The sequence below is a fragment of the Lissotriton helveticus genome, chromosome 2_1, assembly GCF_964261635.1.
Source record: "Lissotriton helveticus chromosome 2_1, aLisHel1.1, whole genome shotgun sequence".
NCBI classification, from domain to species: Eukaryota; Metazoa; Chordata; class Amphibia; order Caudata; family Salamandridae; genus Lissotriton; species Lissotriton helveticus.
Window position 1 is genome coordinate 1,865,286,728 of NC_136059.1, and position 13,333 is coordinate 1,865,300,060.

Consider the following 13,333-nt stretch of genomic DNA (forward strand, 5'->3'; position numbering starts at 1 on the left):
TCCTCTTTTTTTTCACTTTTTCAATGCGTGCTGCATTCTACAGCACGCATTGAAAGAGGAAAATGCCTGCAGTGATTGCTTTTGCGCAGGAAGGGGCCCCTTCCTTCACAAAAGTAATGTCCCCATGGCGCAGGCATCCTTGCACCAGGGTGCCCAGGAGCCTGCGCCGGCGCATGGCAGCTGTTTCTGCGCCAGCGCAGGGGAGAGCACAGGAATGCGACATATAATTATAGATATGTCGCTTTCCTGTGCTCTGAAAGTGCCGCAGCGGGGCGCAGCCAAAGGGCTTGCGGTGCCGCGCTGCAGCACTTTCTTGTAGTTCTGCCCCTAAGTTTGCTTCATGAGAAAGTGCGGCTAGTAGCACTCCTGCGTACTCGAGAATTTCAGGAGTACAGCAGGAGCAGTCCTGGCTTCCTGCTGGAATTTAGGAGTACTGTAAGGGAAAATTATGGTGAAATGTTTAATAATCAGACTCATTGGGGCTTTTTTTACAAACCTCTTTCGCCACTTTTGTGGCATTTTAAACATGGGAAACGTGACGTACGGGTGGCGCAAGGGGCTTGTAAATACATCTAATTGAGTCTCCATTTCTAAACGGTGGTAGGTGACTATTTCCTGCAGATACATTCTAACCCGTAGAATCAAAACAAGGACCAGACATATTTGTTAATGAGCTATACTTTGTTATTTTACTATATTTAATTTTATTTAATTTGAAAAGCACGCAGTGCATATCTGAGTTGCTTCCAGGTGCTTGTGACAAAGAGTTTGAGGAAGAACTATCAGATATTAGGATTTAAAATAGATAGGCTTGAACCGTTTCCTGAGTGGAGTGAAGTTGTGGGAGTTGTGTATGTGTGATATAAGAGATTCCTTAGTGTGATACACTACTGTGATGAAGGGGGACGGAGTAAATCGGGATCAAGGGAGTGTGAAGCTGCAACTTGCAAACATTTCTCACAAATAGCAGAGTAAAAGCACACAAAATTCAGAATGTCCTGCAGCTTTTGGCTTTCTGTAGCTCTCCAATTTCAGCATTTGTATGCCCTCAAGAACAAAACGATTACAAGCCACCAGCGTCTGTATTCATGTGACATGGCACGCACATGAAAGTTAGACATTTTTCCATTTATTAGAGAGAAAACACAATGGCCAACTGGAGTTGGTTGACTGGGTAAGTGGCTATTTTTAGGTTGAACATTCGAGACCTCTGGTATATAGTTTAGCATATACTGATATGTGTATGTACTGTGTCGGCTCTGGTGATCTGTTGTCTGCTTCCACTTAGGGACCTTTTTTTCTGTTCAACTGCCTCTATTTAACTATCTTAATAGAAAACGACCAGCAGAATCCTCGTGCAACATGTGAGCGGCTTACACATTGCATGTTCCCAATATGGCTGACTTATAGGAGGCAATGGAATTTTCTTTAATACACATTTGAAAGGCATCGTCTGTCATAAGTGCCTGATTTTTCATTGAATTTAAAAAAAGGATGTTAGACCTGGTATCATTGGGGTGGGGTTCCCCAGTATTTTTGTCTTTGCCTCCTGTGTTTTTGCTGTGTGTTGGATTTTGTGTTTGCTGGTCTTGATGCTTTGGGTACTTTGCCACTGCTGTTCAGTGCCAAAGTGCAAGTGCTCCCTTGTAAATGATTGTTATTCCATGATTGGCATATTTGATTTACTAGTCAGTCCCTAATACAGTGCACTGTGTGAGCACAGGGCCTGTAAATCAACTGCTGCTAGTTGGCCTGCAGCACTGAATGTTCCACCCACATAAGTAGCAAGTAAATGTGACTCAGATCTGCCACTGCAGTATCTGTAAGCAGTCTAGAACTGCCTTGTCGACTTGGCAAGTACGCCCACTTGCCAGGCCCTACCCTTCTCTTTTCTTACATGTTAGTCACCGTTAAGTTAGGCCCAAGGTACCCCTGTGGGCAGGGTGCTGTGTATGTGAAAGGTAGGACATGCCCTGGTGTGTGTGGCATGTCCTGTTAGTGAAAGACTGCCAATTTCGTTTTTCACTGTTGCAAGGCTACCTGCTCCCATACAATAGAATGGAGAGTTTGCTTATAACATCTTATAAACATAACTACCCCTGGGAACAAGTTAGGAAAATACAATTTAGTAAGCCTGAACTCAGAATGTTAAAATGCATCTTTTAGTGAGGGTGATTTTTACATTCTGTGTTTGAAAATACTACTTTTAGAAAGTAGGTATTTTCTTGCTTAGCCATCCAGTTTGCCTCTGCTAGGATGTGTATTGACTGTCTGGCTTTGGAGTGACAGGGGCTGGGGATGTGCAGTGGCTCCAGAGAGTCTGGAAGAGTCAGGGCTGGGCTGAATAAACCTGGTCTGCATTTAGAGCAGGGGGAGGAGAAAGATTTCCTTTCACCTTGAATGGGCCTAGTCTGCCGTGCACAAAGCTGTCTCCACCTCCTGCCAGGAAGCTGTACCAGAGAAGATAGAACTGGTTTTGACTGAGCACCGGGCTTCTCTGCCATCAGAAGCAGTTTGCTGTATAAATATTGGGGCCAAGACCCCAGATTTGTTAGATCACTTTTGGACTTACAGTGGAACCGCTGCCAAGGAGAACAGCTGGAGAAACTGGAGGCGAAGTACTGCCCGTTTGCTGTGTGCTGTCTGGCATTGGCCTGTAGTGGCTGTTTTTGTCAATCCTTCTCTGAGAAAGTATCTCCAAAGGCTTGAAGTGGATCCTGCCCCCTGTTCAAGAGATCTCAGGAACAGCAAAGACCTCACCATCCTTCTGGGCACCGTCTCTGGAACCGCTAGTTTCAGTCAACGCCGAAGACAAGGGCAGCTGACTCTGACACTGAGTCCTTCGCAGACTCCGTGTCCTGAAGGCACCATAGAGCGCTGCCTCATTTTGAAATGCAACTCTGGTCTCACCGACACCGTCAACGAGCCACTGCTTGCACCGTGACCTTTGGGCACCGCACTCAGCACCGCTTCGCTACACGCTGCACAGATGTCACCGACTCTATCGCTACCCGACTCGAACATCATCCAGCTCCGTCACCACACCTTGACCTGCCAGCACCAAATCGAGCACTGTCTCACCCAGCAATGCAAGCCTTGGTCTCACCGACTACATCAATGACCCGCTGCTTCCCCGATTCATGAGGACACTGCACGTTTTGCCCCTGATCGGCTCGTACCATCTTGTCTGCTGCAACAAGAAAGGTACTGTCTCCGAATCTGTCAACCCTTTAGCTAAGCCATACCTAAGCGGTTGGCTGGAATTATTAGACTCTGTCACTCATGTTCAGTATCGGGTAGCCCCAAAAGGAGCTACCAGGTTGGATGAACTGTGGTTTCACATTATTCATGCAATTTAAAGGTTATTTTGCACAGTAACTATTTTTACAAGTACTGCATGTTGGATTTTTTGTAATTTTTGGTCTTGTTGGTTTAGATAAAGTTTTGCATATTTTTCTAAACTGGTGTGGTGTGCATTTGTAGTGTTTTTACTGTGTTACTGTATGCATGCACAAATGTTTACACACTGCCTCAGAGACAAGCCTGTCAGCTCATGCCAAACCAGCAAGGGAGTGGGCAGTGGCTATTTTAGAAGTGTATCTCCCTTACCGTGACTAGGAAGAAGGGTCCCTACTTGGACAAAGGTACCTACCTCTGCCAACTATAGACCCCCATTTCTAACAAGCTGTGTTTTTTTATTTTGAATTAATTTCAATCTACATTGTATTGTCAAATATGTGGTGACACATAGTAGCAAGTAGTGGAAAGACAACGTATTTGCATCGGACTTCCATTTATAACTTTACTTAATTCCGTCCTGATGGAAGACCCGATGCAATGCACCCTTAGTATTCTTTTTTATATGTCTATAGCCTGCCTCCCTGCCACTTTCTGTTCCTCCTCTAGTTTCCTGGCTCCTCGGAGGCTGGGTGCACCACACCGGCCTCAGGTGTGTCCTGGGCCACCTTTCACCAGTCTCTATTTGTTGTTCAGTGTCCTCAACTCACTGTCCCGCATTTCTCCTAGTCTTTGTTGTGTCCTACGCTCCGTCATGAAGCCTCTAGTGGTGTTTGTGCTAGATGGGCCCGGTGCTGGCAAATGCACCCATTGTCAGAAAATAGTGGGGGTGAGTCGGAAAGGAGATGAGGTCAATTTTTCTCCCCATCCTAGCACAGCTCCATGCTCTGGCACCCAATACTGCAGCACAGATGTCCAAAATAGGCACATCTCCGGTTCAAGTCTTCCTTTCCTACTTACTAACCTCTGTAGATGGTACATCAGTTGGGGCTTTCATTTAAAGGCATAATTAATTATTGGGTATTGCATCCCCATATTGCTGTCCAGTCCATGCTCAGTTAATACCTTACCCACTGCCTCTCTATTATACATAGAATATCCATATGTCGGTTTTTCCTAAGGGTTAAGATCAAGAATTCCATCTTTTCAACAAGGCACACATCTTCTATCCCTCTCAGTCACATATTATTTCAAGGACCCACCCTCTCCTTCCAGAGACACGCCACGTTTACCATTGTTTTTATTCTGCTTTACTTTTTTACTCCCTAAAAGAGTTCTTACATTACCTGTCCTTTACTGCAAGAAAAATTGTTATTGAGGCCTTGATAAACTCCAAGATGGACTACTGTAATGCCCTCTAATTTAGGCTTCCAGAAAATCTGTTGGACAGGCTTTAAGTGGTTCAAAATGCAACAGCCCGCCTTCTTCTGAACTTGCCAGTCACAACTCAGATGCCTCTTCATTTGTGTGCTCTCCACTGGCTTCCTAGCAGGAGAAGAATCTTATTCAAGGCACTAGTACTAGAGTATGGGTCTCGATACCAGATGGCTGTGGACTCTTTTAGAACTAGTTTCGGCTTCTTCACTCCATCAAGAAACCTGAGATCTTCTTACAAACTGTTAACAGTGACTTCCAGAATTCAATGTGTCAAAGTGGGAGGGAGGTCACTTACCTACCTTAGTTCAGCAGCATGGAATCAGCTTCCCCTGGAGCTTCACGCATTGAGTAATGTAGAAGTGTTGAAAAAAAGGCTAAAAACCTGGCTTTTGTGTAGGAATAGATGTAAAGTGCTTCCACCTCTTTTGACCTGTGCTAAGCGTTCAAACTCTCCTTGGAGTAGCTCTGCATGACACAAGTTGGTTTTATCATCTATTGCATGTTTTCATGACATAAACCACCCTCCTTCCATTTCTGTTTCTTATTTCCTAAGGGTTAAGACGAAGAATTCCATCTTTTCAACAAGGCACATATCTTCTATCCTTACCAGTCACCTATTATTTCAGTAAACCCCCCTCCACCTTCCCTAGACATGCCGCGATTATCATCACCTTTATTTTGGGGTTTATCCCAAACCATCTCATACATGTTTGCATGACATACCCAGCCTTCAGTTTTTAGTGTATTATCTCATGGTCATCAGCATTCTTTTTGTCTGAGATCTTTTATCAGATTGTCATCCTTAGGACTCTCCGGCTCAACCCTCCCAGTCACAACAATGCAAAGTCAACAGGCCACAATACCGAGATCAATTGGCTGTGCCAATGCTTGTTTATAATTGCAAGGGCATGTTTTTCTTATATCCGCATTTCAAACTTTCTCCAAATGCACTCATTTTCAGAATTGGCAAAGATTTTAAGAAATTATAACGACGAACATGAATGGTCATTTTGTTAACAGTCCCACTGCCACTCATGGCCACAAGAATGCTTCTTACCTAACTCAGTTCACAGCCATCTAGCCACATAGTTTTATTTCCCCACTGCCAAATGAATTTCAGCAGCAAGGATAAATGTGCAAAATGCTGCTAATGAGGGCTCCTTCTGGCAATTGTGGGGCATATGTACAAGGAGTTAAATCCGCCAAAGCGTCAATTTTCAATCAAGACTTGTGGAAAACAGCCCAACAAGGGAAGAGCCATGAAAATATCACACAAACCATTATGGCATTCTTGAATCATAGACTTCGCAGAACACATCAGACACAAATTTCAATCATCCAATGTAGTACATGATACAGAACATATGATACTGCTGTGCCACATACACGTTGAATTTAACAACATGGACCATATGTACAAATAGATGACAGATCACCCTGCCCTCACTTGTGAAAATGCAAAATTTGCTGGCATGCAAAAACACTGTCAGCCATGCCCCATGTAGTGGGTGTCCATGCATCATGGCTCTGAAAGTAGTGCCGAATGAAGATAGCACTAACTGCCCACAAATATATCAAAAGTTGTGTTTTACATCAGTCTTTGTTCTTGCTGAAAGGAGCATACATAGGAAGACCATACAAACTATTCAACTCACATCCTCACCACATGTCTTACACACACACGTCTGCTCTGGTGAGGTGTAGCAATCTGATAGCAAAATCCAAAACTAGAATATGTGTTGTCAGTGAACAGACACACACATGTGTACAGTGACATGTTGTACCATAACATGCAAACATGCAGAGCCCAAGTCAAACAATGCACAAGTACATCAATGCAAATGAATGTTGTCCATAATTGTCCCAATAAGTCAAGTGCACCATGTAGCAGTGCCACTCTCAACTAGACTCTGTCCCACATTAGTGGCAAGGTTGATGTAAAGAGAATCCAATGATTCCAATCGTAAACAGACAAGATGTAGACTCTCAGTCACCCTCAGCACATTGACTAACAATGAGGTACGCTGATGATGTCTCAACATAGTACTCATCAAAACCTCAAGGTTGATGCCAAACATTGCATATGTGCTAATGGTGCACCCTCGACAACATATGCACAGGTCATCTCAGGTTTGTACAATTAGTCTGTAACTGACAACCCATGTTCATTTACAATGGCCCATACATCCTGACAGTCACAACATGGAGTCAATAATACACAGGACACAGACAATGACAACATGGTGATGTGTAGTCTCTCAAGTATCGGGAAGTCCATTTCAATGATGCTGGTAATTGCTGGTAAAGTGTAGCAACATCAACATGTCACACCAGAAAGTACAAACTTGCACAATGCACACACACACCTAAGAAGGCACTACGCAAACACAGCAGGCACATGCACTGATGGCCAATTAGCTCTTCAATATGTTTCAGGTGATCAAGGATGAGGCCCCTCAGAGTGACACACACACAGGCCCAGAGAGACTGTAATGTTGCACTGGGATGCACAAGGGCCATAGTTGAACAGACATTGGGAGTCCTCAAATCCAGGTTCCGGTGCCTTGATGTATCGGGTGCCGACTGCTGTACAGCCCTGAACTCGTGTGCTAGATCATAATGGCCTGTTGCATTCTGCACAATATATGTGTACCCACAAACACGCCATTGGATAAAGAACAGGAGGAGCAGGCCAACCCATCTGATGGCCAGGATGAAGAGGCAGATGCCAGACACACCAGCCTCTGCTGCTGAAATAGCAAGAAGAGAACAAATAATCTCCAATTTTTTAAACCTAAACAGAGGACCAAATATCACATGTATATTCATCCCAAATATTAAAACATCGTAACTCAGTAAAATAAAATATCACCACAGCAAAGTCCTGTATGCTTGTTTCATCATTTCGCAAGTACACATATCTGTCAAGTGAAAGTAAAGTCATAATATGTGCAACATACCTATCACGTATAGCAGTGGATCTAATATCAATCACCTATGTGAATATGACATCTAACAAAGTGATCACCAACATGTGTTGATGATACGATGCAACATATGTTTGTCCCTAAAATGGCAACATCTGCAAGCAGATCACATGGACAATGTTGTCCATTCAAAAAAGTTAAGCACAAGCAGGCTTCTTCATGGATGAACTGCTGATACAACCCCCGGTCCTCCTCTAACTCTCTCACAACCATTACTAACAACTCAATACCATAGCAGGCATCAATATATGACACTCTCTCTGACTCACTGACTAAGCCAGCAGAATCCTTTGTGAGCACAGACAATCAAATACGGGGTACAGCATGGAATGCAAACTATGCAATTCAAAATACTGATGCAGCGGATAGTAGTGGACACTCCAATTTGCCTCATCACATGTCACCGGCATCAAAAGTCCAGCAGAGCCGATGTGCCTCCTCCTCGACAGTGACGGTCTGCAGAACATACTCTTATAACATAAATTGAGAGCACATTCAAAAAGATCTGATGTCTACCCTGCAACATCGGTGAACTCAAGGTGTGTGTACTGCAATGTACACTAACATTTGTGCACAACCAGTGCCGTCCCTCAATTATGGACATAACAAGTTGCAACATGCATACTTCACATGTGAGTGTTGTCAAAACAAGGACAAGACTAGGCTTGACATCAGATAATGTTCATTGTTCATGCAATAACTCTAAAGAAATGTGACCATCAGATCACGTACCACGCAGGCAATGTCATCTCTGTCACTGCTGTAAATCAGCAGCATCTGTGTCTAGACACCAGGGTCTCACACCAAGTCACAGCAAGATCCGCAGGTCATGTGGACAGCTCATGCTAACAGGCATTGTCACTTTTGCTTTTGCAAGGACTGTGACATGCAAAGTGCATCCATGGCAATAAAAAGTAACAATGACATGTTCATATATGCAGCTGGGTCTGCAACATGCTTCCTCAAGGCTCAGTGTGTTAAGTAGAGCTATGCATAGATCTGAGGATGCAGCTCCCTCATGTTAGCCGTTATATACATCTAAGTATGCATAATCTGCTCTGTGTCTGTAGGATATTGTAAACCATTGGGGACCATTGATATGTCATGTCAGATATTCTTGTAGTACAAAAGGGGGTGGTGATGGACGGAGCATCTGAACCAATCATACATTCACACCCAGTCAAAAGATCTGGGTTTAATCCATCACCATTCTTTAGCCCACTCTGCCACCCCAGTTCAGACATGGCCATATGCAAATCAGTCTGACCCTGTACCTCATGGGAACAGTCCAGCCCGAACTGCCAAGCCATGCCTTCCCTGGACCGGAAACAAGCTTCCTAGGACCAGTTTCTGGCATTTCAGCCGTCTTCAGCCAGGTTTGCTTGAATCCAGTGGCAAAGTGAGCAAGGGACTCACATCTGAGCATATCCTGCCAACTTTTGGCGAACAAGGTGGGACAAAAGGGGGTGGTGATGGACGGACCATCTGAACCAATCAAACACTCACACCCAGTCAAAAGATTTGGGTTTAATCCATCACCGTTCTTTAGCCCACTCTGCCACCCAAGTTCAGACATGGCCATATGCAAATCACAATGACAATTCTAAAATATCTTTTTCTCACTTTTATGTGTGCTGCTACATGCAGCACACATGAACTTTTCTAAATGGCATTGTTTTTACGTAACATTTATATTCAGGAAGGTACACCTTCCTATATATATATACACAATCCATGCTAGATAGCGTTTTCCATGTGTGCTGCACAAGGTAGCACACATGTGTAAAACAGACACATGGAGGTAACATGCATTTCACATGTGTTTGCCATGTTTATAGCAGGTTTACCATGGTCAATAGGTATGCACTGCCTCCTAAGTATGGTGCCGCTGTGCATAGGGGGCTGAGTCAAAAGGAATGGTTGTTGCCATGGGACGCCCACCACAACACACACTGACCATCCCTTTGACACTAACCATGGCGTGGATTAACACAGCCTTGTAACTAAGGCCATTACTCTATCGACACCACAACATCACGAATTGTGAACTTGTGTTGGTGATAGGGGCATGTGCATATGGCCCTTCATGTGTCTGTACACTGACATGAGAACTGTTCAAAATCACAATCAACATCATGGTCATGTAGTAAATTTCTTTCTCAGAGACAGTGTTGTCTAACAGATCAGGTCATTTTTATGTGGCACGTATCAGGCACTCACATTGCATATCAGGAACACAGACTAAGCATATTCCGTTTGACAGATGTTCTTTGATTAGTAGTAATGGCTACCCTGAAGAGGCACGGTTGGCATATTTCTAACATGATTGGTCACAGGCAACACACATCTTCGTGACTCAATGATTTTTATTGACATGTACAGTGACTGATGTGGTAGACTGGCCCAGTTATTAGAGCAACAACAAACCATTGTGTGAATGTCGGAGGGACACACAGATTCTAGGGGGGAAACATGTGCAGAGACATGTTGAGGAAGAGGCAGAGTTCAGTCAGCATGGTGGTTGCGGTGTCAATGGGACCACACAAAAAATGCTAATCCATATTGATGTCCCAGATGAGTGTCGTAGAGTGATTCAGGGGACAGTAGAAGCTGATGTTCCGGGGCATGGTGCTAGGTACAGATCCAAGCAGAAACAGTCAATTTGACAGAGATGACTGCTACCGCTACCCTATTCGAAAGATTGTTGAATTGCCCACATCTTCCTCTTCTGAGGTGTCATGTGCTTCCCGTGTGCTTTATGGAAGATTGTCTGGGGCACTGTGAGGCAGTGACACATCAGGGGATGAGATGTGGATGTTGAAGGTGCAGCAGTAGTCATCTGTGCCAAAGGTTCAGACAGCACTGCTATAATGAGAAGCTGCAGGGCTTGGAGGACTCCAGCAATGTCTCTGTGAAATGCAGCCATGGCTGCCAAGTGTGAAGCTTGCATCCGCTCCATGTTCTCCATCATCATTTGCATGTGACACAACTCCTTGGTGACATAGCTGGAGCCACTTTGACTGGACAGTTGTTCTTGTCTCTGAGTCAGTACTCCAGCGATGTCAGCCATGGAATACTGGAGAGCATGGAGCGGTCTGTGAGTGCCTGTACCGCACGATGTTGAAATGTTAGAAGTGGGTCCTCAAGGTCCTGGGAGACAGCTGTGGTGGTAGCTGCTTGATGCTGTGTGTTTTATCCATGGGGTGAAGCTACTGCAACACAGCTAGATGTCTGTGCTTCCGGAGATGGGCTGCAAGGGAGTTGAGCAGCACTTGGAGAGTGTCCTGTTCAAAGGGTTGAGATGTCTCCATCTTCATCATTGAAGAGTGGGGGAGGCTGCTGTACAGGAGGTGATGTTTCTCCCTCTAGAATGTAAAGGTGAGATGCTGTTGTATGTGTGTGTCAAGTATGATACTGCATTCCATTAGTTTATAAGCAGACTGCATGACAATGTCCATTCAGAGTGTTTGGGAGGAGATACCCATTACATGCAGGATAGTGAATCATTGTACAATATCACTGATGTGACATTATAGTTGTAAATTCTTTTCTTACACTTTACAAGTATGCCAAATGTGAGTGGCCAATTTCTACACACATGCAGCAGTAGTTGAGTCCTCTGTTCAGTAGTGACAGTGGTGCAGGTTGTACCATATTGTTGTCAATGCAGATTAGCTCAAATTAGCTCAGATTTATGTGTCTGTACACTGCATTGTGGTAGAGTATCCCCTACTCAGTGCACTATGATCTTTGTAAAGGTTGTTCATTTTTGGGGGTGTGCATTACATGTTGCCACACATTGCTGTTGTCAATGCAACATGATTTTTGTTGTGGCATGAGTAGGGCTATTGTCATGTTGTGATCTGGGTTGATGTGATGTGCCACATGGTACTGCATGTTGGATTTTTTGTAATTTTTGGTCTTGTTGGTTTAGATAAAGTTTTGCATATTTTTCTAAACTGGTGTGGTGTGAATTTGTAGTGTTTTTACTGTGTTACTGTATGCATGCACAAATGTTTACACACTGCCTCTAAAGCGCCGGGACACTCTTGTTGAGTAGCCGTGCGCTATATAAATAAAATCATAACATAACATAACATAACATAACAAGCCTGTCAGCTCATGCCAAACCACCGAGGGAGTGGGCAGTGGCTATTTTAGAAGTGTATCTCCCTTACCGTGACTAGGAAGAAGGGTCCCTACTTGGACAAAGGTACCTTCCTCTGCCAACTATAGACCCCCATTTCTAACAAGCTGTGTTTTTTTATTTTGAATTAATTTCAATCTACATTGTATTGTAAAATATGTGGTGACACATAGTAGCAAGTAGTGGAAAGACAACGTATTTGCATTGGACTTCCCTTTATAACTTTACTTAATTCCGTCCTGATGGAAGACCCGATGCAATGCACCCTTAGTATTCTTTTTTATATGTCTATAGCCTGCCTCCCTGCCACTTTCTGTTCCTCCTCTAGTTTCCTGGCGCCTCGGAGGCTGGGTGCACCACACCGGCCTCAGGTGTGTCCTGGGCCACCTTTCACCAGTCTCTATTTGTTGTTCAGTGTCCTCAACTCACTGTCCCGCATTTCTCCTAGTCTTTGTTGTGTCCTAAGCTCTGTCATGAAGCCTCTAGTAGTGTTTGTGCTGGATGGGCCCGGTGCTGGCAAATGCACCCAGTGTCAGAAAATAGTTGGGGTGAGTCGGAAAGGAGATGAGGTACATTTTTCTCCCAATCCTAGCACAGCTCCATGCTCTGGCACCCAATACTGCAGCACAGATGTCCAAAATAGGCACATCTCCGGGTCAAGTCTTCCTTTCCTACTTACTAACCTCTGTAGATGGTACATCAGTTGGGGCTTTCATTTAAAGGCATAATTAATTATTGGGTATTGCATCCCCATATTGCTGTCCAGTCCATGCTCAGTTAATACCTTACCCACTACCTCTCTATTATACATAGAATATCCATATGTCGGTTTTTCCTAAGGGTTAAGATCAAGAATTCCATCTTTTCAACAAGGTACACATCTTCTATCCCTCTCAGTCACGTATTATTTCAAGGACCCACCCTCTCCTTCCAGAGACACGCCACGTTTACCATTGTTTTTATTCTGCTTTACTTTTTTACTCCCTAAAAGAGTTCTTACATTACCTGTCCTTTACTGCAAGAAAAATTGTTATTGAAGCCTTGATAAACTCCAAGATGGACTACTATAATGCCCTCTAATTTAGGCTTCCAGAAAATCTGTTGGACAAGCTTAAAGTGGTTCAAAATGCAACAGCCTGCCTTCTTCTGAACTTGCCAGTCACAACTCAGATGCCTCTTCATTTGTGTGCTCTCCACTAGCTTCCTAGCAGGAGAGGAATCTTATTCAAGGCACTAGTACTAGAGTATGGGTCTCGATACCAGATGGCTGTGGACTCTTTTAGAACTCGTTTCGGCTTCTTCACTCCATCAAGAAACCTGAGATCTTCTTACAAACTGTTAACAGTGACTTCCAGAATTCAATGTGTCAAAGTGGGAGGGAGGTCACTTACCTACCTTAGTTCAGCAGCATGGAATCAGCTTCCCCTGGAGCTTTACGCATTGAGTAATGTAGAAGTGTTGAAAAAAAGGCTAAAAACCTGGCTTTTGTGAAGGAATAGATGTAAAGTGCTTCCACCTCTTTTGA